The following is a 23,285-nucleotide window of genomic DNA, read 5'->3' on the forward strand; positions in this document are numbered from 1 at the left end:
GCCTAAATCTATGTGTTTGTTTATGGATGCTATATCTGTCTATGGTTCAGTATGTGTTGCTACGGTCCTCAACCTGAGAACCAAATGGAATAAAGGATAGTTAGATGCAAAACTGGATCCTGTGCAGTGGAGGCCACTTTGAAAGTGGTCAAGCTTCTGCTTCAGACAATAGGCTAAGACTGATTCAGTAGAAAATATTTTAGAGAACATACTGGGCTTGGATCCTCTTGCAGTATATAGGGGTCTCCTTAGAACACATTGCTGGAAGTGTGGGCTCCCACAGATAGGCCACTCTTCTGGAGATGCTCTCAGAAAGAGGTTCTGACAAGGGTCAATCAACATGACTTAGAAGCTTTCCTAGAGTAGGAGATGTGCATGCTATGGCACAGCACATTCAAGCTATTGGAACCTGTAGCCCAGGCATCCCCAAACTTTGGCCTTCCAGATGTTTTGGACTACAGTTCCCATCTTCCCCAACCACTGGTCCTGTTAGCTAGGGATCATGGGAGCTGTAGGCCGAAACATCTGGAGGGCTGCAGTTTGGGGATGCTTGCTGTAGCCAGAATCTAAGCTGTGGCTTAACTAGGCCATATTAGTTGCTAATTGTATCACATTACAGAATTGGACAGCAACCCAAATCCAATCAGTAAATAACTGGATTTGGGACATGTTAGCTTTGGTAGCACATGAAAAATTTATTACATTAGTTTACAAAAGGAGGGCAAATTTCTAGCAATTTGGCAAGAATTCCTTGATTTCTATGTAGACTGATGTGAAAATGAAGGTGTTTTCTATAAAGGCACATTGCAGGAACCTGGGTTCTAATCATGCCTATGAGATGGAAATTCAGTAGCAGCTTTCTTCATTTCATTCATTTTCTTTTTATCTTTGTGCCTTCCCTTTTTGTTCTGTCTTCTAGTTCTGTCCTGGTTAATGCCACCCACTCCCCTAGTTAGCTTCATGTTTGGAAGAAGAAGAGTTTGGATTTGATATCCCACGTTATCACTACCCTAAGAAGTCTCAAAGTGGCTAACATTCTCCTTTCCCTTCCTCACCCACAACAAACACTCTGGGTCATGTGACCAGCATGACTAAGCAGTGCACAGAAACACCGCTTATCTTCCCACCAGAGCAGTACCTATTAGATCACAAACAGTGATTGCTTTCTGACTTGTTCTGCATGCATAACTAGTGATTTTGGGCAGCTAAAACCTGCATAGATGCTCAAAACTCAAAATATTAGAAGTTTTCTCTTTCATTTTTATCTCTGCGTTGTTACCAAAATTGCTGGGATAAGCCTCCACACTGCCTGTTCAAGGGATGGGAAATTGTCCATGGAGACTTTTGGTCTCACACAAATCAAGCTCAAGGCTATTAGACCAAAGTGTGTGTGTGTGTGGGGGGGACCACCTGCCAAATGTTCTCTGGAATGATGTGCTGGAATGGTCATTGCTTTCATTACAAACTTTGTTGACGATAGAAACAAACCTTCTCCAACGTAGTTCCCTCCATATGTTTGGGGCTATAACTCCCATCAGCCCTGGCCAGCATGACCAATGGTTAGGGATTTGGGAATTGTAATGCAAAGCATCTGGAGAGCTCCAGGTTTTCTGTTACTCCATTCTGTTAAGGCTGGGAACATTTCAGCTACTCCTCATATACGGTATGTCTGAGCTACTTCAAAACTGCCATGCCGCCTCCCACAAAATTTAGTTCTCATGGTTTTCTTTCAAATCCCTAGGCAGTGGAATTGTTCTTCTCCAGCCTTGTGGGACCTGACAAGTTTTCCATTAATTCTCAAATATAGCAGTTAGTTGGGCAAATCTTGGACTGGCTGGCTTTCCCCCAATGCTGTCCTTTTCTTCACAGAAGCCTATTTGGCCCAGAAAAGCCAAATAATGGGAGGAGGCAGGAGGTTATTTCCACAAATTCCCCTTTTCTCTTGCAGCTCCCTGCACTACCACCCACATTGTTCTAGAGGGCCCCTAACTCCCCGGATCAGATTTTTGGAGAGTGCAGTGGGTTGCAGAGGGAAGGGGAAATTTTCTAAATCTAAATCACACCCCTCAACAACCCCTCCTTCTTTCCTTTCAGAAAAGCCTTCCCCGGATCAGGTAGAAGAACAGCATTAGATACAACCCACTATCTCCTTTAGGATTCCTCTGTGAATGGCATCAGGTTCTGACCTGCTGACCTAAATTTGTTCAGATGATCTTTTTGACATGCTCCTATATCATAGCTGCCAAGTTATCCCTTTTTTAAAGGGATTTTCCCTTATGCTGAATAGGCTTCCTCGCGAGAAAAGGGAAAACTTGGCAGCTATGTCCTATATTAGCATGACCTGTGCTTTTGACCCACAAGTTTGCTTTCTAGTTGAATGAATAAAAGAACTGCCCTGAAGACCAATAAATGAGTTATGCTATGCTTTTTCAATTCATGCCACGATTTTCGGGACATACAACCATTATTTTGAACCTTTGTGGGATCCCAGTACCCAAGCCTTTGATCACACAGAAGTCCATTACCAGAACTTGGCCAGATTTTGACTTCAAAAGTTGGCTTTAGTATCTTGTTGTCAAATACTGTATTTCAGGGGAAGTTTCCTGATTAGATCACATTCATTTCCTGATCTTACAAATCACGCCCTTCTTTTGTCTGTTGTTAAGAGGCACTTTAGTCTCTGGGCAGGCTTTTGTAGCCTTTTTTCCATTCCTGTTTAAATACTCTCCAGGCTGGGCTACCGTAATGAATTTTCATGGGGCTGCCCTTAAAATGCCTTGAAACTTTAACTAAAGCAAAGGTCAAAATCTACACTTCTGAAATGGGTTGCCATACATCCAGATTTTCCCAAGCATTTCAGCAATTTCCGCCAGGACACTATTTCTGATGGCTGAATCCCGGCTATGTCCGGGAAATTCTGGACATATGGCAACATATTCATTTAGCGTTATTCAGTCTGCACTGGTTACATATCCTCCAATTTTCCTCAAATGAAAATCTCAGGATATTTTATGCACCATGCATTTATGAGTATTTAGGAAGCATGATAACTTTGAAAAACCCTAATTAGTTGGTCTTTAAGATGCTACTGAAGGAATTTTTTTATTTTACCTAATTGTTGTGATTGTGCAGGTGTTTGATGTGGGGTATACCAATGTTTATTTGGGGGTCCAGGGACATAGAGACTTTTGAGGTCAGGGAAACATAAACTTTCCCCTTTTTAGTGTTTCAGCTTATGAATCTGTAAGTGACTTCAACATCCTGGTGCAGTGGTGAATCCTGGATAGATCAGCTGTACAGACCCCCTGCCAGGCACCCCCCCCTCCCAGCTGTCCTGGGACTCACATCAGATTTCAGAAGGTGGCACCAATTTAGCTCATGGGAGGAATCAAAGCCTTTTCTCTACCCACATGAGAAGCCAGGCAGGAAGGGGGTTTGGAGGGAGGTGTTTTTGCTCTGGAGGACCCATCCCCATCTCTGCAAATCCCCTTCCTCTCTAGGAATCTAGTCCAGATTACTTTAAGCTGGAGAGAGAGAGAGAGAGAGAGAGAGAGAGAGAGAGAGAGAGAGAGAGAGAGAGAGAGAGCGCCAAGCTGCAGGATCAGATCTCTCTACATTTCTCTCCAAGCAGGAGCCAGACAGGAAACACCTGCTACCCACACAGGTGGTGATCGCTCAATGACACTTCAGGTTCCCAAATGAAACTGGCAACGGTAGGTGAGGCAGCAATGCAAAGAAACTGAGTAGGGACCTAAGAGGTTTGGACACAGAGCAGACCCTCCCCATTGTGCATGATCCTGCTGAGCAGTTCATAAGAGTGTGGAAATAAAAATCCAAAATAGGTTGCTGCTTCTCTCTTTCCTTTGCCTGGAGATGGAAGGAGCAATGAAAGAAAAGTGAAGAAAGATTTGAGGTTTTTTTGAGGGGGGAAGATTCAGGACTCTGCCTGACAAAGTGAGAAGCCTTGGTGGCTTAAGGGTTTTTGTGATAGTCCTGGCATTTGCCGGGCAGTGGGAGACCATGTGGTTACTTGTTTCTGAGCTGAGTTTATTGTGCTGGTTCTTAATTGTAGAGCCGTACACAGCTTGGGAACTGGTTAGGCTAAGGTTTGTCTTTTCTGGTATGTCCCTCCAATAATTCACTGAGGTGCTGCTCTTCCCCCGCCCCATTAAAAAAAATACAGTGGGTTGCTTTGATAAGCAGGGCCATTTCAATTCAGGTGTCAGCTTTACAGAATGGTCTCCTTAGGAAAACCCACCTGCCTCCATTGGACCAAGACAAGGCAGGGTTTTGGGTGGGGGTGGGGGTGGGGGGGGTAAGGGGTATTTTATTGTCTTTCTTCTTGCTGTTGATGGGGCCATGCCCCTTCTATTTACCTCTGTGATGCTGTTATGCCTATTTCCCTTCTTTGTTGAGCTGTTATTTTGCCTATTGCTTTATTGGCTCTGGCTCTTTCAATATATATTTTGTTGGCTGCTTTGATTTCTTTTGAAGAAAAAGTGATATATGCATACTTAAAAAAAATATCAAATCAATATCCCACCCCTGCTCAATGTATTGGTTCTCCCGCCCTCCACCTACCTGATGTTTCCTTCCTCAAGAGGCCTAAGTTGCCTGAAGGAGAGTCTTACACTTGTAGATGTCACAAAGGCCTGCTGCCCTTAATTAAAATCCAGAACATTCTTCCCCAGCTGTTTTCCTTAGTCCTCACTCCCACCCCTGTAAGGGCTATCATCTTTCTACCTACCTACCTGCCCACCCACCAGAACTGGAACAATGCAGTGTCCCTTTCATGGTCATGTCATGCAATATATGATCATAGGAGGCTTGTGGGAATGCTGGTGGAAAACTCTGTGAGCCCAAGAGAAGGTTTGTGGGCTCTGCGGACAGTGTGGGATGGCTTCTGTGACTCCAGCCAGCTCCTCTATTGTGTGCCCGTGGGATTCCATAACAGACAAAATCATTTGTTTATCTTGCTTGCTAAGATAGGAGCTTGGAGTTGTGGCTATGTGTTGGCTGACTCAGACATCAGCAGGGGTAGACACGCTCATCAGAGATAACTCAACATTCAATTCGTCAGAAAGAGAAGGAAGGTGTGGAACCACAAAAAGAGACTTTCTCAGAACAGAGATTGGTTTTGGATTCCAAGTTGGGAAGGAGGAGTGGGGGGAAATGTAACTAGAAGCTTGCACCTTTCTTTTTCTTTCTCCAAAGGGCCATGCTGCTTCACAGGACTAGGTTACTAGTTTGCAGATTCCAGATTCTTCTTAATCAATTCTCTTCCATTGGCAACTCATCCCTATGCAAAATTTATAATATGGATTGGCCAGAAACTAACAAAATTATATTCTAAATGTGTGGTTCCGACAGTGCTGAAATCTCCTTTGAGATATCTTGTCTCATATTCTTGCAGAGGTTCTGCCAAGCTGTTTTCCCCTACAGATGGGCTGTGTTCAAGTTCCTTCTGATTCCATAGACATGGGAAGAAATTCCACGACTAGAATTTGGTTGGCATTTGCTGTAGAAACTGCAGCATTAATTTCAGATCATTCACAGGATTATAGATTTGATTAACTCTGTAGGACGTAAGCTGTGGCTTGAACAGTACATCAGCCGCAAAGCAGGTGAAATCCGCTTCAAATCACCTCAAATATTCATTGCTCTTTAAGTTAAAAATTAATTTGAGGCTGATGTAGTTGCTGAGGGTAATTGGTCTGATCACCTGGATGTATAAACCGAAGCCCTTTAATCAGGAAATTCCCTTTAGAATCCAAACAAAAGATTGACATGAATAAAAATTCCCTGCGTCACTCTAGGCAGTTTCCTACAAACTCTTTCGTTAAAGCTTCAGTCCCTTTGCAGCAAGGAGTGGCGGTGGAGGAGGAGAAGAGCTAATATTTGTAGCTATGATTAAGAAAAAAGAAAAAAAGCACCTACACAGCTGCATTTGTGAATGGTTTTCCACAGCTGTATACAGTGAGGCAGATACCACTTAATTGGTCCGTTTTGCACCCCCAAACTAATTCCATTCAAAAAAAAAAAAAAGGTTAAGCCTGTAAGCTGAATGAAGCTGCATGTCTCTAGGTTCCAAGCCCTTCCTTTCTCTGGGAATTGGGACCGATTATTAGGATGACGCAGACAGCAGCAGAAGAAAAGGAGACCAACCAGTCATTGAGATGTGCCTCACCTAATTACCTTCAAAACAGTGTTTCCTGGCTCTGGAAGAATGCAAATCCTTGGAAAGGGTGCAACCTCAGACGTATCCCTTTCCCCGAAAAAGAAGGGGAGCATTTGAATACACCTGTGGATTTTGATTTCATTCTGATAATAGCACTGTTCGCGTTTTTCTTTTGACACACGCGGAAGGACATATTTGCTTTAGAGAAACTAGTGTTCCCTAGAGGGAGATATTGGCTGTTTGGCCAGCAATCAACACCACCTCTTTCCTGGGACAAGTGCTGCATGTACCGAGAGCTCTGCGTTTGGTGCACAGGAAACAGATTACAGCTTTGCAGAGGGAGTCGTGTTGGCCGAGGAACACAGTGTCAGCCTTGACAAATCAACGTTACAAAAGGAGAGGTGATTGTAGTCCCTTCGGGTTACATATATTATAATCTGTGGGCTAAGGTAGTTAATTTCAATAGCACATTTGGCCTGTAAATTATTCTTCCTTGTCATTTCTTTCTTTTTTTCCCACCCTTTTGGTAAAAATACATGTAGACTAAACATAATCCATACGTCTTGGATTGACTTAACTGTTTCTCCATGCTGAGAAAACAGAGCTTTTGGATCGTTTATAGCCATGCTGTGCACTGCTCTGGATGGCTGACTTTGCAAAACTTTTCCTGCTGTGGTTGGTGACACCAGATTGCAAGAAGGAGGGTGTTTCACCCCTACCAGGATGTGCGTAACCACTGTTTAGCTTTCAGGAGAACTATGCCCCTGCATATGATGCTCAGTGGGCTTTCAAACTGTATACTGTTCTGGGAAACCCCGGTGTTCCTTGGAAGTTTTACCAGGGTGGAGGCAGGATGTGTGCTCTTTAATAAGATTCATAATGGCAGACAAGCTTCTCTGAAAGGCACTTTGTCCTTTAGCAGCAAACGTTTCTTGAAACATGCACTGAAAGGAAATGCAAATTCTTCAGTGCAGTGATGAGGCCTCACACAGGCTTGGCCACCATGCCCAATGAGCTGAGGGTATCTCCTAGAATATCCCCCAGAATCTATTGCAACTCACAGCGGTTCATCAGCGTACGAGTCTATGGGCTTCTCCACACTAACCTTGCCTCTACTCTTTCCAGGCCCAGTTCGTGCCTGAGAGCTCCATGTCTAAGCATCTCCTCCTGTTTTTTCCCTTTCTTTTTTGCTCTGGAGCTTTCCTCGTGAAAATCACTCTTTAAAGCTTAATCAGAACAAATGCCAATCCATAGGAAACCCACATTGGCATTTGCTCTGATTGAGTGCTAAAACGTAAGTTTTTGGAGGGAAAGCTTGGTGGCTTGGATATGGCGATTTTAAGCACAGACCAGTGCTTTGGAAAAGCAGAGCAAAAGTAGATACAAACTTAGTGCAGGAATGTTGGATGGGGCAGGGGATGAGTATGTTGTTGTTGTTGTTGTTGTTGTTGTTGTTGTTGTTGTTGTTGTTAAAATTTGCAAAGGCTTGCCTAGTTATAATTCCCTTGTGTGCTAAGGGTGGTATTAAACCAGGCATTCCCAAACGTCGGCCCTCCAGATGTTTTGGACTACAATTCCCATCAACCCTGACCACTGGTCCTGTTAGCTAGGTATCATGGGAGTTGTAGGCCAAAACATCTGGAGGGCCGCAGTTTGGGGATGCCTGTATTAAACTAATGCATCCTGTCAGAGCAAGGACTTTAGCATGCACAATGGGGACTTCCCTCCCTCTCCTTACACATGCCTCGTATCCCCTGAATGTTTTAAATAGTTGTTTTTTAAGTGGTTTTTTTAACTCGTAATTTTATTGTTTTATCCTTTTTGAAGTTCTGTTGCAATCCAGCATGATATGACTCTTTGAAACAAATACATAAAATACAGTGGTACCTCGCAGGACGAATGCCCAGAAAGACGAATTTTTCGCAAGATGAATGCGTCTTGCGATCTGATGGTGACTTGCAAGACAAATTCATTTTGTGAAAAATTCGTCTTGCGAATCGCAGTTTCCCATAGGAATGCATTGAAATTTAATTAATGCGTTCCTATGGGCAAAAAAAGAAATCTAAATGCATTTCTATGGGAAACCGCGATTCACAAGACAATTTTTTCGCAAAACGAATTGACTCGCGGAACAAATTAAATTCATCCTGTGAGGCACCACTGTAAAATAAATTTGACATTATTTATAAGCTGGTGAAATTTATTTGAACCAATTTAAAATAGTACTGAGTTGTTATTGGGGTTAATTAGATCCTTTTACAAATTTTGCCTATATTACACTCTATGGTATTTGTGTTATCATGCCAGTGCACTTAACTGTATATGGTGTTGCTGATTGGCATTAACCTAGAACTGATTGGAATAAGGAAATATGAATAGGGAATGATATTGGGCAATAACTAATAGTATGGCCAGTTTGTTTAATATTGACTGTATAGATATTACCAGTCCCTTTTTACATGAAGGCTGAGGTGGGCGAGGGAAGGCTTGGGAATATTTCAGTATTATTTTAGTTTGATCCCAACCCCCACAGCATCTCCAATTATGAAAGATCTTGGATTAATGTGTATCCCCCTAAAAAGTGTGAAAAGTAATGATTTTTGCAAGTGAGAATGCTGGGTGCATATAAAAAAACCAGAATCCCTCTGGACACAGAGGAATTGTATTGTTTAGCATTACAGGGAAAGATAAAAGTTAACAAGGGAATACAACTTCTTCTAAAATTTCCTCTTGGTGCTACATTCATATAGGAATGTTCAGAGGGAGGGAGAATCATCTCGAGTCACAGATTCTCAAGTTGTCATGTGGAAATCTTTATAACAAACTATATTTGCCAAAATTCAGCTTTCACCATTCTAGATTCTGAACTGGGGATGTATTTTAGCATTTGGAATATGTGCAGATTCAAATTTTACTTACCGGCCAGATGTTCCTGGATATGATATATATATTAAATGCTATATAGATCCAGGCACTATATATGGCAGGAACTTTGAGTCCTGTACTCATATATTTGGCTTATTTTTCTATATACTAGGTGGAACAGAAGGAAATCTGGGCACTACAGAAGAGTTGGATTTCCCTCTATTTTCACATTTCAAATTCCCATGAGGAAAAAAAAAATCACAACTCGGCATCTGAATTTGCTCAGTTTTAAATACATATCCAATTCTGTTTGAGATGCAACATCTTGCTTTTCCTACACTGGGCTTGTCTTCTACTGGACTGCCTGAGATATTCCTAGAAGTAGCCAATTCCAAAGCCACTTAGGATTCATCAGCTTACAACCACTACAGTGTACTTTGCACCTGGTTGCTAATATATATTATATGGGTTGTAGAGTTCTGGCAACTTTGCCTGGAGTCTCTGTCCTTTTGTCCCTTAGATATGCTTCAACCCTAACCCCTCTCCACCCCAGCTTCAAATTTCCAGATGGTTGTGAAAAATACGACGTGACAAATCCAGTTGCAGGACTCCCCTTTAAAACTCGGCAACATGTTGGGAACAGTCGCTCAAGTTAAATTCAGCTTCAACTCTTTCAAAGAACACCCCTTTAATAGCTGTGTACCAAGGAAGTATCATACTATGGATAATGCTAATCCTTATTCTGGTTGAAATTTTGATGAAATCTGACATTATGCTGTTATTTTATTTATTTGTTTACTTCAATCAGGTGGAGAAGCCTTTTCAGCCTGAGGGCCACATATCCTCGTGGGCAACTTTCCAGGGTCCGCCTGTCAGTGGTGGGAAGGGCCAGAGGCAAAAAGTGAGGTGGGCAAGCAATATGGCTCCTACCTTTGTACAGTTGGCTGCTCTGAAGCCATACAAATGCTAGAGGTTTCTATTCTACACATGCACAAGTACATACCCCTCAGCTGCTGTCCTGATTAAATTGGGACATCTCATTTTTTGGGGGGGGGCATGCTCTCACACGGATCATGTGACTCACAGGGGAGCATGGCCCGGAAGATGGGCATCCCAGTTTCCCACTGCAACATGTTGGAGGGTATGCAAGTGGGTTACATAGTAGGTTGGTGCCAGGGGGTTGCCCCTCCAGCCAGCAGCATCACTCTTTTGTACCCAAATGATGCAGTGGGAATGCACCAGTGGGAATGCTGGGTCGGCTTGGACCATGTGCCCGTGCTCCTCCAGCCTTGCTGCTGCACTGTCCAGGTAAGCAGCAGTGATGTTGCGGTCAGGAAGGTTGTTTCCGCAGCACCACCCAACCACAACAGCAGGTCTGGCACACATACCTGCACCCGGACAAGCAATATGGCATTATCAGAGTTGAAGGGTGCATTTCTACCAGGCAAAAGTGCTTGAGGAAGTCATGGAGCAGAGGCATGGCATGAGGAGGCTTCTGAAGGCCAGATGGAGAGGTTGGAAGATGGCATTTGGCCCCTAGGTCTGAGATTCCCCATCTGAGATTTGCACCTAATGTTAAAGGTTCAACCCCATCTTTTCAGTCCAATGAGTCTCATGGTGACTTCCAAGCAACAGATAACACACTCCCCACCCCAAGTTTTGTATGCCCCCCCCACCTGCAGTGGTACCACCTGCTATTGCACTTTGACCGGCTCATTCTGCTCCATGTCTAGACCAAATTACCCAATGATGAAAATTTACACATAAACAAAACCTAAGGGACCTTGCATGGAGGTGGAGATAGGGAAGGGTGAAAACTAAGCATCGGCATTTCTTGATTAAAAACTGGTTTCCCTTTCTTTTCTCCTGTGAGCAGCATTATAAGTTGCAAAGTAAAACTGAAGTACTGGGTGAGTACTGATGGGTACTGGTGAAGTTGTTGTCGCCCCCCACCCCGATTTCTTTTTTAAAGCATTACATGGGCAATTCAGTGTTCTTAATTTGTAGGTGATGTTTGTGTTTCTGCTGATGTGGGCTCAACTTGGAATGATTTTTTTTTTAAAAAAAATGTTTTTAAATGAAGCCCATTCATTCCCTGGGCTTTTGACTTGGCAGCCTCCAGTCTGTGCTGTCAACTGGATCAATTGAGCTTGGGAACAAGCTAAAGTTCCCAGGACCTGGGCTGGCAGAGGCTAAGTGTGTAGCCGAGAAGCTGCGTTCAAGTCCCCTGAGGAAGGAAGATGGCTGGGCTGTGGAGCTCCTTGGGACTCGGGGATTCATGGCATCTCGTTAGTATCGGCTCCCTGGGGACTCATTTGTCTGCTCTGCCTGGTGGGGAGATAGCGTGAGAGGATGACTCTGCAGGGGGACAAGGGCAAAGAAATAGGGCAGCAGTGATCGGTCTGGAGACGCCAAGGGTTTGTGCCAGATGATGGGAGATAAAACCCTTGGGAAACAAATTAGGGAGACTCAATAACTAAGTAGCAGCTCCTGGTATAACCCTTTCGATCCTGCTTGTTTCAACTCTCCTTTGTTTCGTGTGTATCTCCAGCCCTGATTGCAGGGATGGGGGACCTGTGGCCCTTCAAAAGTTGTTGGACTCCCACCACACCTGGCCACTGGCCATGCTGACTGAGGCTGGTGAGAGTTGAAGTCCAACTACATCTAGAAAGATACAGATTCCCCACCCCTGCCTTATTAGCAGGTGCAGTCACATTATTAGCATGACCATGGCGGAGTAGCACGCCCTGCACAATGTGTGGTGCATGTAGTTGAGGCTGGGACCCCCAACCATGGACAACACATTCTGATCTTTATGGAAAGAGGGTAAGTGCCAAACCATACATGTTTCAAAATTGTATTGTATGGCTCCCCCTCCCCCCTGAATTGTACTATGTCAAGTTGCAGGTGGCAGATCTCATGTTCAAATGCTTTTTCCCTGGAGCAGATGGCAGGATGTCCTTCAATGCATATAGAAAATAAGCATGTAAATGAGAAATCTTGTAAAAAAACCAACAACAACCCAGCCATTCTACTTTTCTATGAGCAAATATTTAGGGGGTAGGATATTAAAATGTGGCTTACATTGAAAATGGTCCAGTCCAGCAAATATTCGCCACATGATCCTGCTATATCAGCTGTAGAAATAACAGAAAGGTGTTAGCAGTGCAGAAGGAAGAATGGCAGGAGATGACTATTCCCCAGATCCCAAAAAGGACAGGCTTTGGGGTTGTCTGCATTTTGAAAGAGCCATCTTTTAGACAAAAGCAGGGGTGCCAACCTGAGTAAAATATTGGGTGTGGGGGCAGGTAAGCCCCAGCTTACATAACTGATCACATGATCAGGTAAGCCCCAGCTTACATAACTGCACACACATCATTTGAATGGCAATGCCCATCAACTTTGCCCCCTTCCCCCAGCCTTCTCAAAAAAAATTTTGGGTGTGTGTGTGAAGGCCCCTCAGCCCCAACGAGTTGGCTCCTATGGACAAAAGCAAGAACTGACTTCTTGCCTGGTGGGAAAGAATCATTTGTCTCTCTACTTCACATACTATTATCACTACAGGATTTCCATTTATTTCCTCCCAAATGAAGTTCTAAAATGCTTTTTTCATGCTTGTTGTTGACCATGCTTGTGGTTGGTAGGCCAAAGGTCCTGCAGGCATGCCTATGAGTGCTTAGGTGGCGGATGGTGAGAATACTGTTTCTGAATTGAGGCCACCTCCTCTTTGTGTGTCCAGAGAGCATAGGTTTACTGCAGATGCGATGCAGCCACCCAAGAACTACCACCCTGCCCCACGACTTGGGGAAATGTGGGCGGCTCTTTCATTGCAATTGCCTGACTTTCTTGTGACTCACAAGGCCAGCTGGAGCCTCTCCACCTAGTCACCACCAGTACTTGGTACCATCTTCCCAGTCATTAGGAACATTGCTGAACTGTTGGGTTTCAGCCAGGCATAGAAATGCTTCAGCATGGTGGCTCATTCAAAGTCAACATTAAAAGCCATTGGTTGTACGTGGTGTAACCCACTTCTTCCTTTCCAAAGTTAATTTGGTTTCTTTCTGGAATATCAGACCCAATGTCCCGTGGCATTCCTTCAGAACATCCAGTTCTAAGAAAGAAAAAAGGGGGCTTGGATGCATTTTCTTTCCATCATGAGGAGCTGCTGTTCTAAGGTCAGATGTTTATGGGCAAATGGAGGCTTGAAAAAAAGCGGAAAGGGCTTCAAAAAACACAACAACTCCCAAAGTGCTGCTCTTTGGCGCCAGCAGTTCAGACCAACATCCCCTTCAACTCCTGCTAGCTATGGCAAGTCCCGTTTCTGCAGCACATTGGTCTCTCTCTGTTTTTGTTTATCGAGACCACAATTACAAGCCCAGCCTCCAACCTCAGGCAGCTTGAGACAGCTGAAGCCAGCAGGCAGAGTCTTCCTTGAAACCTGGGAACGCTGACGGCAGTAAGTCCATTCCTAATCAGAACATCTCAAAACATTTGGGCTATTCGGTGGCAAAGCCTGAAACATGGGCTCGGTTTCTGAGGAATGTGCGTGCAGGAAATTCTTTAACGGGGGGCAGGAATTGTTAGCAGGAGTACAAGGTGACGGGCCAGATGTGAGCTGGGTGGAAGGCTTCTCCGACTTCCACTGGGCTACACGATGGAGTGAATTTGTTTTGCGGTTTCAGCAGTCATGCTAAAACTTTCACAGAATTCCATCTGCTTAGCCCAGTAATTACCAGCCGATACTTCCAAGCAGAAGTCTTCTTCCTTGCTGTCACTCTTTTCTTTTCTTTTCTTTTCTTTTCTTTTCTTTTCTTTTACAGCTGCCGCCTATCGAAGCTGTGCTGGCTTTCAGCACATTGAAGGGATTTATCCTCTGCAAGAAAATAGCAAGTCTCCACTTACAGAAGAGTATAATGGTGCTATGACATCAATTTGCTGAAATGTGGCACAGGGCTTGACTCTGCCGCTGCTCAAATGGTGTGGAGAATTGGGATGAGCCAAAAAGGCTCATAGTATAACCTCCTTCTTCATGGCATTGGTACACACATGTATGTCTACAGACAAGTAGATTCAACCTGGGGCAGGGGACCAGTGCAAAAGTCCATGGTTTTGCTATTGGATGTAGACATGGAATATAGGAACATAGAAAGCTGCTGCATATGAAGTCTAACCAATGACCCACCATAGCTGCCAAGTCTCCCACTGAAAAATGCGGGATCAGCAGCAGCGCAGCGCTGGAAGTCACTTCTATGCATGTCTGGACATGCGTAGAAGCAACTTCCGGTGCCGGTGCCGGCGCTGCCCGATTTCTGGTGCCCAGACATGGGCAGAGCGGCACCGGAAGTTGCTTCTACGCATGTCCAGACATGCATAGAAGTGACTTCCGGTGCCGCTCTACCCATGTCTGGGCACCGGAAATTGGGTGGCGCTGGCACCCAAAATGAAACCTCCCTGGCAGGTAGGAAATCCGGGGAATTTACGGGATTTTTTTCCAATCTGGGCTGCCCGCGGGGAACGGTTTTAAATACAGGGGTTTCCCGTGAAAAATGGGAGACTTGACAGCTATGTGACCCACCCATCTCAGTATTGTCTGGACTGACCAGAACCAACTCTCCATGCTTTTAGGCAGGGTTTTACGTGGACATACAGGAGATGGAACCTGAGACCTTCTGTATGCAAGGCAGCTGCCCTACCTCTGACTAACAGAAAGACAAGAGAAGGAAAAAAGGATTATATATTTTGAGAACATGTGAATAAATTCCACGTGGCCTGAAACATTGGGGGGGGGTACAGTGGTGACCCCACCTCAGCCTCCATGTATAGTGGTACCTTGGTTCTCAAACTTAATCCGTTCCGGGAGTCCGTTCAAGGCACCGTTTCTGATTGGCTGCAGGAGCTTCCTGCACTGAAGTGGAAGCTGCCGAAGCTGCGTCAGATGTTCGGCTTCTGAAAAACGGTCGCAAACCAGAACACTCCCGAACAATTCGGGAGCCGATTTGTTCGGGAGCCAAGCCGTTCAAATACCAAGGTACCACTGTACAGTCTTTTATTTTCTTATGTATCTCTGGAAGGAAATATTTTGCGGATAATCCCACTTCATTCTCAGAGTCCATATTGGTTCTATTTTGCAATTTAGGTTTCAGGTTTTCTTCTGTTCATAATTTAAGTTTCAAATGATTGAAGAATTCTGGGCTCATACTACCCCCCCCCCCCAATTTCTGGAAGCGCTGCCAATGTCATAACTCACCTCGCTTTTAACAACTCACTGCCTGTCAGGGCCCTGCCCATTGCAAGCTGCTTTTATACATTCTGGGGGGAAATCGGTGGCAGTAATTCAGGAGCTTAATTGATGGAGATAATTCAGCAAAATCTCTATTTTTGTAACAGGATCTAGGATATATATTTCTGTCTCAATATAACATTTTTTCACATTATTTTTGGAAGGCCTCACAGGATCTATAACCATAAGTGCTTCAAATGAGGAGTAAATCTGTACTCCTTTTTCAGGCTCATTTAAATCCTTTCCATCAGTACTGGCTTCAAAGGGACATAAATCTCCTCCATTGTGCCACACAATCTCCCTGTGTCGACAGCCGACATCAATTTGTAATTGTTAATGATGGAGTTGGCACTAGAACTGGCAGCCACCCAAGAATTTGGAACACTTTATCTTTTCTTCAGGTTTCATAAAATAACATTAAATAATTGGAGGGTAATCAATTCAGAAAGAAAAGTTAGCTACACCTGGTTCTCATAGAACGCTGGGGAAAGCTGGAACCTGCCAATTAAAAGCAATGAAATTCAGCCTGGCTTAGAAACGTCCATTCATCTTCAAGGTAAGAATTCCATAAAAACATTTTTGGCGTCTTTAACATTTGCACTGGAAAGTCAAAGCATCTCCCACCAAACTACCAATTTCAATTGCACTGTTGCTAATAATTTCTTTTTTGCATGCAGAGAATTTAACAGTCATTTGTTTAGACAACAACATTGTGAAGTTAGTTAAATGGAGAGAGATTGTCTTGTTCAAAGCCATTAAGGGAGATTTTAGACCTGGGGTGGGTAACCTTTTTGGCTCCATAGGCCGAATCCTTATCAGGTTCTGCCTTATGGCCAAATTTGACAGATGAGTAGGGGAGACCACCTGTCAATCATTTGATGTCATTATGATGCCACACAATTGAAAGGTGGGCAGGGAAGTGGGAGGAGGCTTGCAAAAATATTTGTGAATCTCTGCCTGGTCCTTAAAAGGAAAGGGAGGACACTCACTGAGGCTTTTCTCACTCTTCTCTTTTAAGGCTCTCAGACTGAAAAATTAAAAGGGAGGAGGGAAGAGGCTTGCAAAAACCTTTGCAAGTCTCACCCACTTCCCATTTAAGTCCCTAATCTCTCTCTGATCTTAAACCAGGAGCGTGAAGACTCACAAAGGTGTGCAAAAGTCTGTGTGAGTCTCCCCCTTCCCTGTAAAAAACATCACTGCGAAATTGGGGACTGAAAAGAGACACTCGCAAAGGTGACGGGGAAGGGAGAAACAGGTGCATTTTGAAAGCAAAGGCAATATCACTCTTCCTTTGCTTGCAAAATGCGCCTTCCTTTTGGCTTGGGGACAGGCACAAGCAACAAAACGGAGCAGGATTTGGCCCTTGTTCTTCAGCTGACAGATGGGCTAAATCATGCTATGACTGCAAGCACCTGTTTGTTCAGCCAAGGCAGAATTGAGCACCATCCTCCTGTCCCATCGGCTGACATAATGTTTGATGTCAGCTGATTGACAGGTGGGTGTGGTTCAAGAAACATGGCCTCAGGGCCAAAATCGGACCTCCTTTTTGGTCATGATTGGCCCATGAGTCAGATGTTACCTACTCCTTTTCTAGACAAACATAAACAGGCCACAATAGACATCATTTATAGGACTTAGGAAACTTCAGGCCCTTTCTGAGTACCATTTGGTCCCATGTTGACCAGGCAGACATCTGAAATGTGTTTGATTTTCCAGATTCAGAAAATCTGCATATTTATAACCACAATAGGAAAATTACACTTTGTGGAACTACCTTGGGTTGATTTTCATGAATGAGTTCCATCTCCTGAGGAGGTACAAGCAAACAAACAATGCTGTGTAGGTTGACTGCCACAGCCCATCCTTCTGAAGAGCTTTGTGAAACCAGAAAGCCTGCACACGGTCACCCAAGTGGTCCCTTCTCTTGTTTACTCCCACTTGGGTAGCTAAATGCTTCTAGTCAGCATTGCTAACTATCTCTGGAAAGTGGTGTGACAGGCTTCCAAATTCAATCAGCCAGCTTTTCAGTGGCCTGGCCGGCTGTTCCATTGTTTGGATGCGGTGATGCTTCTGGTCTGTGTTGGCAACAAAAGCTTCTGTGTGCTGTGCTTCCTAGAAGCCTACTCCACCTCCTCTAATTCTTAGAAAGGGGAGAGCAAATGATTCAAAGCAAACATTTCAATGGCCTTTCTTCCTAGAATAAAAACCATGACTGTCATCTACTTGTTTGGTAACCCTGAATAACAAAGCGTTGCACGATGTGTCCTGCAGTGCATATGTCCCCAGCACATTTTGCTACAGTCCACTGTAAACTGTCCCTTAGTGAACTGTGGGGTGAGTTCATGCTTTCTGTGACCTACTTTCTCCCCACTGTATAATCTCGACTGAGATTCCTATAAAAGAAACCCGTTCCATGATTTCATTTTATGCTGGGTGCATGTGTGATGTCCTTTTGAGATACCATAGGTAAGATTTTTTTTGTTTTGTTTTTAAAGAGATCTAGTGCAATCTTCACAAATCTTGTGCCCTCTGCAGGTTTCAAACTTTCACTCTTATCAGCCTCAGGCAGCAAAAGTTCCAATTCCAAAAGTGGGAAGAGGAGGAGGAGGAAAGGGAAAGGAAAGAAAGGGAGGGAGGGAACTTTCACGTCAACAAATCAAAACAATTTCTTTTTAATCACTTAAGCTCCTCGTGTTTCCAGCAGAGTGCTTCCTCAGCACTCTTGAACAGCAATGCTTAACCTGGTGTCCACACGCTTTTGCAATTCAATTCTAACCCATCCATCAGGCCAGACTAAAGCAATGTTTTGCAAAGAGCTGCTGTGGTGTAGTGCTTAGAGTGTTGGATTAAGACTGGCGAGATCAGGGTTCACATCCCTACACTAGCCTTGAAGCTCACTGGGTGACCTTGGGCCAGTCACAGACTCTGAAAGTCAACTACCTCACAGGTGAGAATAAAATGAGGAGGGGGGGAACCTTGAGCTCCTTGGAGAAAAAAGTGGGATATAAATGTAATAAAATAAATAAAATTCATTTTGAAAGGAATTGTTGACCAGCAAATGTGGAGATAAACATTTCCATTGCCTGTATTTTGGTAGCCTTGCTTGAAGTGGACAATATGGCTATTTTTTCCTTCCAGGATGTATTGAGGCCAGTTGAAATAGATGGTGTTCAAGGGGTTGCGCCTCTGTGCTCCTCATTTCCTTCTTGTGATCATAACCAAGGTGATTGGGTAATGACTTCATAACAATAGGCCAAGCCACTGGAAGAGAAATAGAGCCTTGCATGGACTCTGAAACTAGGGTTATTTTGATTATTTCCTTGCAAGAGAACATTAGCAGCTGAAACATGCAGTAATTAATGGATGGAATTTGCAATAACAGGAGCAATTAACCAAAGGGGCAACTGTTAATGGCTCGAAACTTTCCATCGTTCAATCATAGGGAAGTATATTTCTAACACAAATCAGTGATAAATGGCTGTTGAGAGGAAAGCCAGTGGGATGGCTCTACTTCAACATCAGCAGTTAATAGTGCCGACATAAACAGACACTTTGGTTGTGTTTATTTAATATATTTCACGGAGAGAAATTCCTGTGTTTGAAATAGCAAGTTTCCAGCCTCAGCCAGGGACGATGTTAAATAAACAGCCACATTTCAAGGGGAAATCTCTCCAAAAGTAAGTGATATGTTTCAAAAGGGAAAGGTTAGATCTGTTTAACTTTTTTCCTCTCTCTCTCTCTTGCTTTGGTGCATGGAACTTTTTCTGTGAACATCTGGAGCAAAGTGGCATATTTATGTGCAAATGATGACATCAGAGCATTCCCCAAACGAACACTAAAGAAGCAACTGGCACTTATAGAGGAATCTCATAGGGAAACAGCAAAACCGGGATTTGGTATTTCTGTAAGGCTCTCAGTTTGGTCGTGCTGGTTCGTTGCTGAGATCTAAACTAGGCTGGGTGCACAGAATGCAATTAGCCATTGCGATTGCCTTTTCAAAAGCAATTTACAGGTGTGGAAGGTGCAGTCCAGATTGGGGCCTGGGATGCGGGGGTGGGGGGCTTTAACCCTTTGCCCCTCTTCAATGTGGACCCAATCTGTATGCCAATCTGTATGCCAATCTGTATGCCTGAAATTTGAATCGCAGGGAAATTCCCCATTGGAACAAATTGCACACACACATACCCGCCCCCACAGATGTGGGTTGAAGTTGATATGGAGCACACCACATGACACTAGCAAAAGTAATGACTTTTATTAAATATTGTTGCACTGGTAATTCAGAATCCTACTCCCAAAATTATGGCAGTTCTAAGGAATGTCTTGCAAGGGACCATAAAATTTTCATTCCAGATTTATGGCAAATAGGTGTAGACATGGTGATGGTTTTTGTCTGGTGCGTGTAAATTCACACACCCAAATTGTTAGGTATCCAGAATATTACTGAGCCTTCTGAATTTGCATGGCCTGCTACATTTATTGCTGGAATACGGGGGTGGGGGGTGGGGGTAAGTGCCTGTATTTGTGTTCTGTATTTCAGAACTGAACACACTAGACCTTCAAGTACGCTCTCTGATAAACATCCCCCCCTTATTTCATGATTTCTGATCTGTCCTTCAACTTTTGGAATAGTTGTTTGTCTTATTCTCTAAACAATTAGGAGGAAAAATAGGTGAAGAGTTTCTTTTCCCCTCCTGCACGCATTAAGGGTGTGGCTAGATGCAGAACATGTGAGAGGCTGCAACAAAGACTGTGTGTGTACCCACTGTGCAGAGTGTGACATCCCCAAAGAACTGTAGTTTGCCCTTCACAAAGCCAAAATTCCCAGCACCCTTAACAAACCACGTGATTCTTTGGGAGAAGTCATGTGCTTTAAATGCGCTTTACATGTGCAGTGTGTATGCTGCTTCAGTTGTGCTGGAAAATGTCCTTGATTGCCAGGAAAACAATTTGGAGACAGTGTCAAATTCAAGTTATTCTGTGTCCTGGAAGAAAAGCTGCTAACCAACAAAGATGCATTCTTATATGTTTGCTAACTGCTCTTTCTCAACAGAAAATGAGCCATGTGGACATTAAGGTGGGAGGACATACTGCCCTGGTATTAGAAATTCACTGGAAAGCTGGGGTAGAATGAGCAGGCAGTTATGCATGTTGCATCACACACACACACTGCATTCTATTAGGGAAATATAAATATTTGGGAAAATAATGCGTTGTGAAACTGTATATCAGGCAAAATTGCATATAAATGTGCAAATTAGGGGGGGGGGAGAAATCATACTAAATTGCTGATTAATTTTCACAAGGACTCTTTTTTTTTTAGCAAGGATCTAGCTGCATCTGCTAGGAACACCATGCCCAGTATTCTTGACATGTGATTTGTTCTAACATGCCTGTGAATTATACATTGGGAGCTGTTTGTTTGTTTGTTTTTGCTACAAAATGCCAAGAGGAAGGGGAGAATTCAAAGCTGTCAAGCGGGGGTGGTGGTGGAATATATTAAGCACCCTGCCTAGCCAAATGTGAAAGGGAAGGTCTAAACTTTTCCTAACCCCGGGTCTAGAAACTGTCATGGTGGCAGCCAAGGTCAGAGAGACCTGATTGGAAGGCGCCCAGGAACAACCCTCTCCAAGCACATGACAGTGCAAGCAGGGTTACACGGGCAGGGCACTGCTGGCTCAGCCTTGCGCTAAACAGCGCTGAAAGTTTAAAATAAAACAACCCCGAAAGCCAACATCAGGAGGAAGCAGAATGTGTTATGAAATAAACCTTAAAAAGCAGTTATGTCAGGCAGGCCTGTTGTTAACTTGTCATTTAAAGGATTCCTCGGGGAACGCGTTATCTGTATCCAGAGATTGTTAACATGTGGTTGTTTTCTCCCTCTCTCTCCTTAAAGCGTTGCTCTTTGTAACGCTGTCATAGTTGTTATTTTTTATTTTGCTCAGTCATTTTATTGAGGTGTCACTCTGTTCAGCAGAGGTAGCTGGGGCCACACTATCTGCGCTACAAAAGAGAGAGAGAGAGAGAGAGAGAGAGAGAGAGAAAGAAATGTAGCAATTGCCAAGCACCCCCTGACATGCTTTGTGACCACATTCCATTTGGTGGTGACTTTTGTGTGGTTATTATCACATGACCCTCTGGGAATTGCAGTCAGCAAGGAAGGACAAGGATATGTTGATGCCACCATTTTGGGGTCAGCGCAAGGTTGGACCAAGGTAGAATAACAAAGCAGAATGGATAGGGGGAAAATGGAGAGGAAGGGGTGAATTGTCTCTACCCCACACCCCACCATTCAGGCACATTTCCTTTTCAACTGGAGTAGATGAGCAGGAATTCATTTGAGATAGCAGTGTGGTTTCTGCCCTCCTTCAATGGATCCACAAGTTTGACTGCTGAGTGCATTGTGATATGTAGCTTTCTTTGGAGTGGATATGGTAGACTGTTGTTGTTTAGTCGTTTAGTCGTGTACGACTCTTCGTGACCCCATGGACCATAGCACGCCAGACACTCCTGTCTTGCACTGCCTCCCGCAGTTTGGTCAAACTCATGTTTCGAGAACACTGTCCAACCATCTCGTCCTCTGTCGTGCCCTTCTCCTAGTGCCCTCAATCTTTCCCAACATCAGGGTCTTTTCCAGGGAGTCTTCTCTTCTCATGAGGTGGCCAAAGTATTGGAGCCTCAGCTTCACAATCTGTCCTTCCAGTGAGCATTCAGGGCTGATTTCCTGATGGTAGACTAATGCTATTCTATTTATGTATCAGCTGAATGTTAAGAACTGGCCAAATTCTTAAGTAGACTAGGGAATTGTAATCTTGGGTACCATAAGCTAGAGCCAAGATGCTAACTTATAGAGCAGGCATCCCCAAACTGCGGCCCTCCAGATGTTTTGGCCTACAACTTCCATGATCCCTAGCTAACAGGACCAGTGGTCGGGGATGATGGGAATTGTAGTCCGAAACATCTGGAGGGCCGAAGTTTGGGGATGCCTGTTATAGAGTATGCCCCCACATGGCCCCTAAACCTGTTCCGAGTTTTCTCCCAACCCTTGGGAGTAGATTTAGGAGGTGGGGGATGCAGAGGCAAAGTGGGTGTGTGAATCTCATTTCATGTGTGGGCATCTTCCATGCACACAATTTAGTTTTATCCTGCCCATAGCATCATTCCCAGGGGATGTCTGGAAGGCAAATGGCAATCACCCAGAGGACCACAGGAGATCATCATCACTACCATAGTGGTGAGGACAAAGTGACCTGGGTGGGTTTGGTGCACCTTTAAGCCCCACCCTTTTCAAGTTTTTAGTCTAAATATATCCTATGTGAACTTCTGTCCCAGTGCTAATGAAAAAGTATGATGTGCTAGGATTTGTTAGGATTCTTTCCATATGATTTTGGGTTCCAGACAAGTATGAGCAAAGATGGTGCATGAGGGAATGTGTGAGGAGCAAACACATGCAGCAGAAGGCACCACTGGTGCCAAACAGAGCCTCGCGCTTTATTCAGAATTGCGAAACGGAATCCCAAATTGTTCTTCTGGAACCTGATACTGTTGGCGGATCCATTTCCAGGTGCTGTTAAAAATAATGAAGGTAGAATGAGATAGATCCGTCCAACAGCTCCAAAGGGAATGCCTTTCAAAGGCGAATCTGCCCGTAGCTCATGAGGTAGATATGCAGCCTGACTAGGACTGCCAAGAGGGAGCCTGCCAAGGTGGAGCCTATTCCAAGCAAGGTTCTGCACTTGTGTACACAAACAAATAGACAGCTCAGAATCAGAAAGCAAAGAGAGCACAATGAGGGAGCTCAAACATATCCCCATGTGCAACCCATTAGGGATCAGCAAGGAAGAGGCAATGGAACATTCAGGCTCAATCTTTGTGGTCCATTTCTCTTGCCAAGTCACGGTCTCTGGGCAAAGTATAAATTAAGACGCACAGTGTTGTTGCTGTTGTTCTAAGCAATGTTTT

General features: G+C 44.1%; 1 long non-coding RNA gene across 5 annotated transcripts in view; it reads left to right on the forward strand.

Moving 5' to 3' along the window:
• Positions 1–23,285, forward strand: part of LOC148687546 (uncharacterized) — a 40,943-nt gene that overhangs the window by 6,898 nt on the left and 10,760 nt on the right. For 3 of the 5 annotated variants that reach the window (XR_015948324.1, XR_015948320.1, XR_015948326.1), the window contains one exon: positions 15,725–15,879. The exons of the other annotated variants lie outside the window; for them this stretch is intronic. This is a non-coding gene — a long non-coding RNA (uncharacterized LOC148687546). The remainder of the gene's footprint in view (positions 1–15,724; positions 15,880–23,285) is intronic. 5 annotated transcript variants of the gene reach the window in all.

Source organism: Zootoca vivipara, chromosome 1 (genome assembly GCF_965207765.1).
Source record: "Zootoca vivipara chromosome 1, rZooViv2.hap1.1, whole genome shotgun sequence".
Classification (NCBI taxonomy): domain Eukaryota; kingdom Metazoa; phylum Chordata; class Lepidosauria; order Squamata; family Lacertidae; genus Zootoca; species Zootoca vivipara.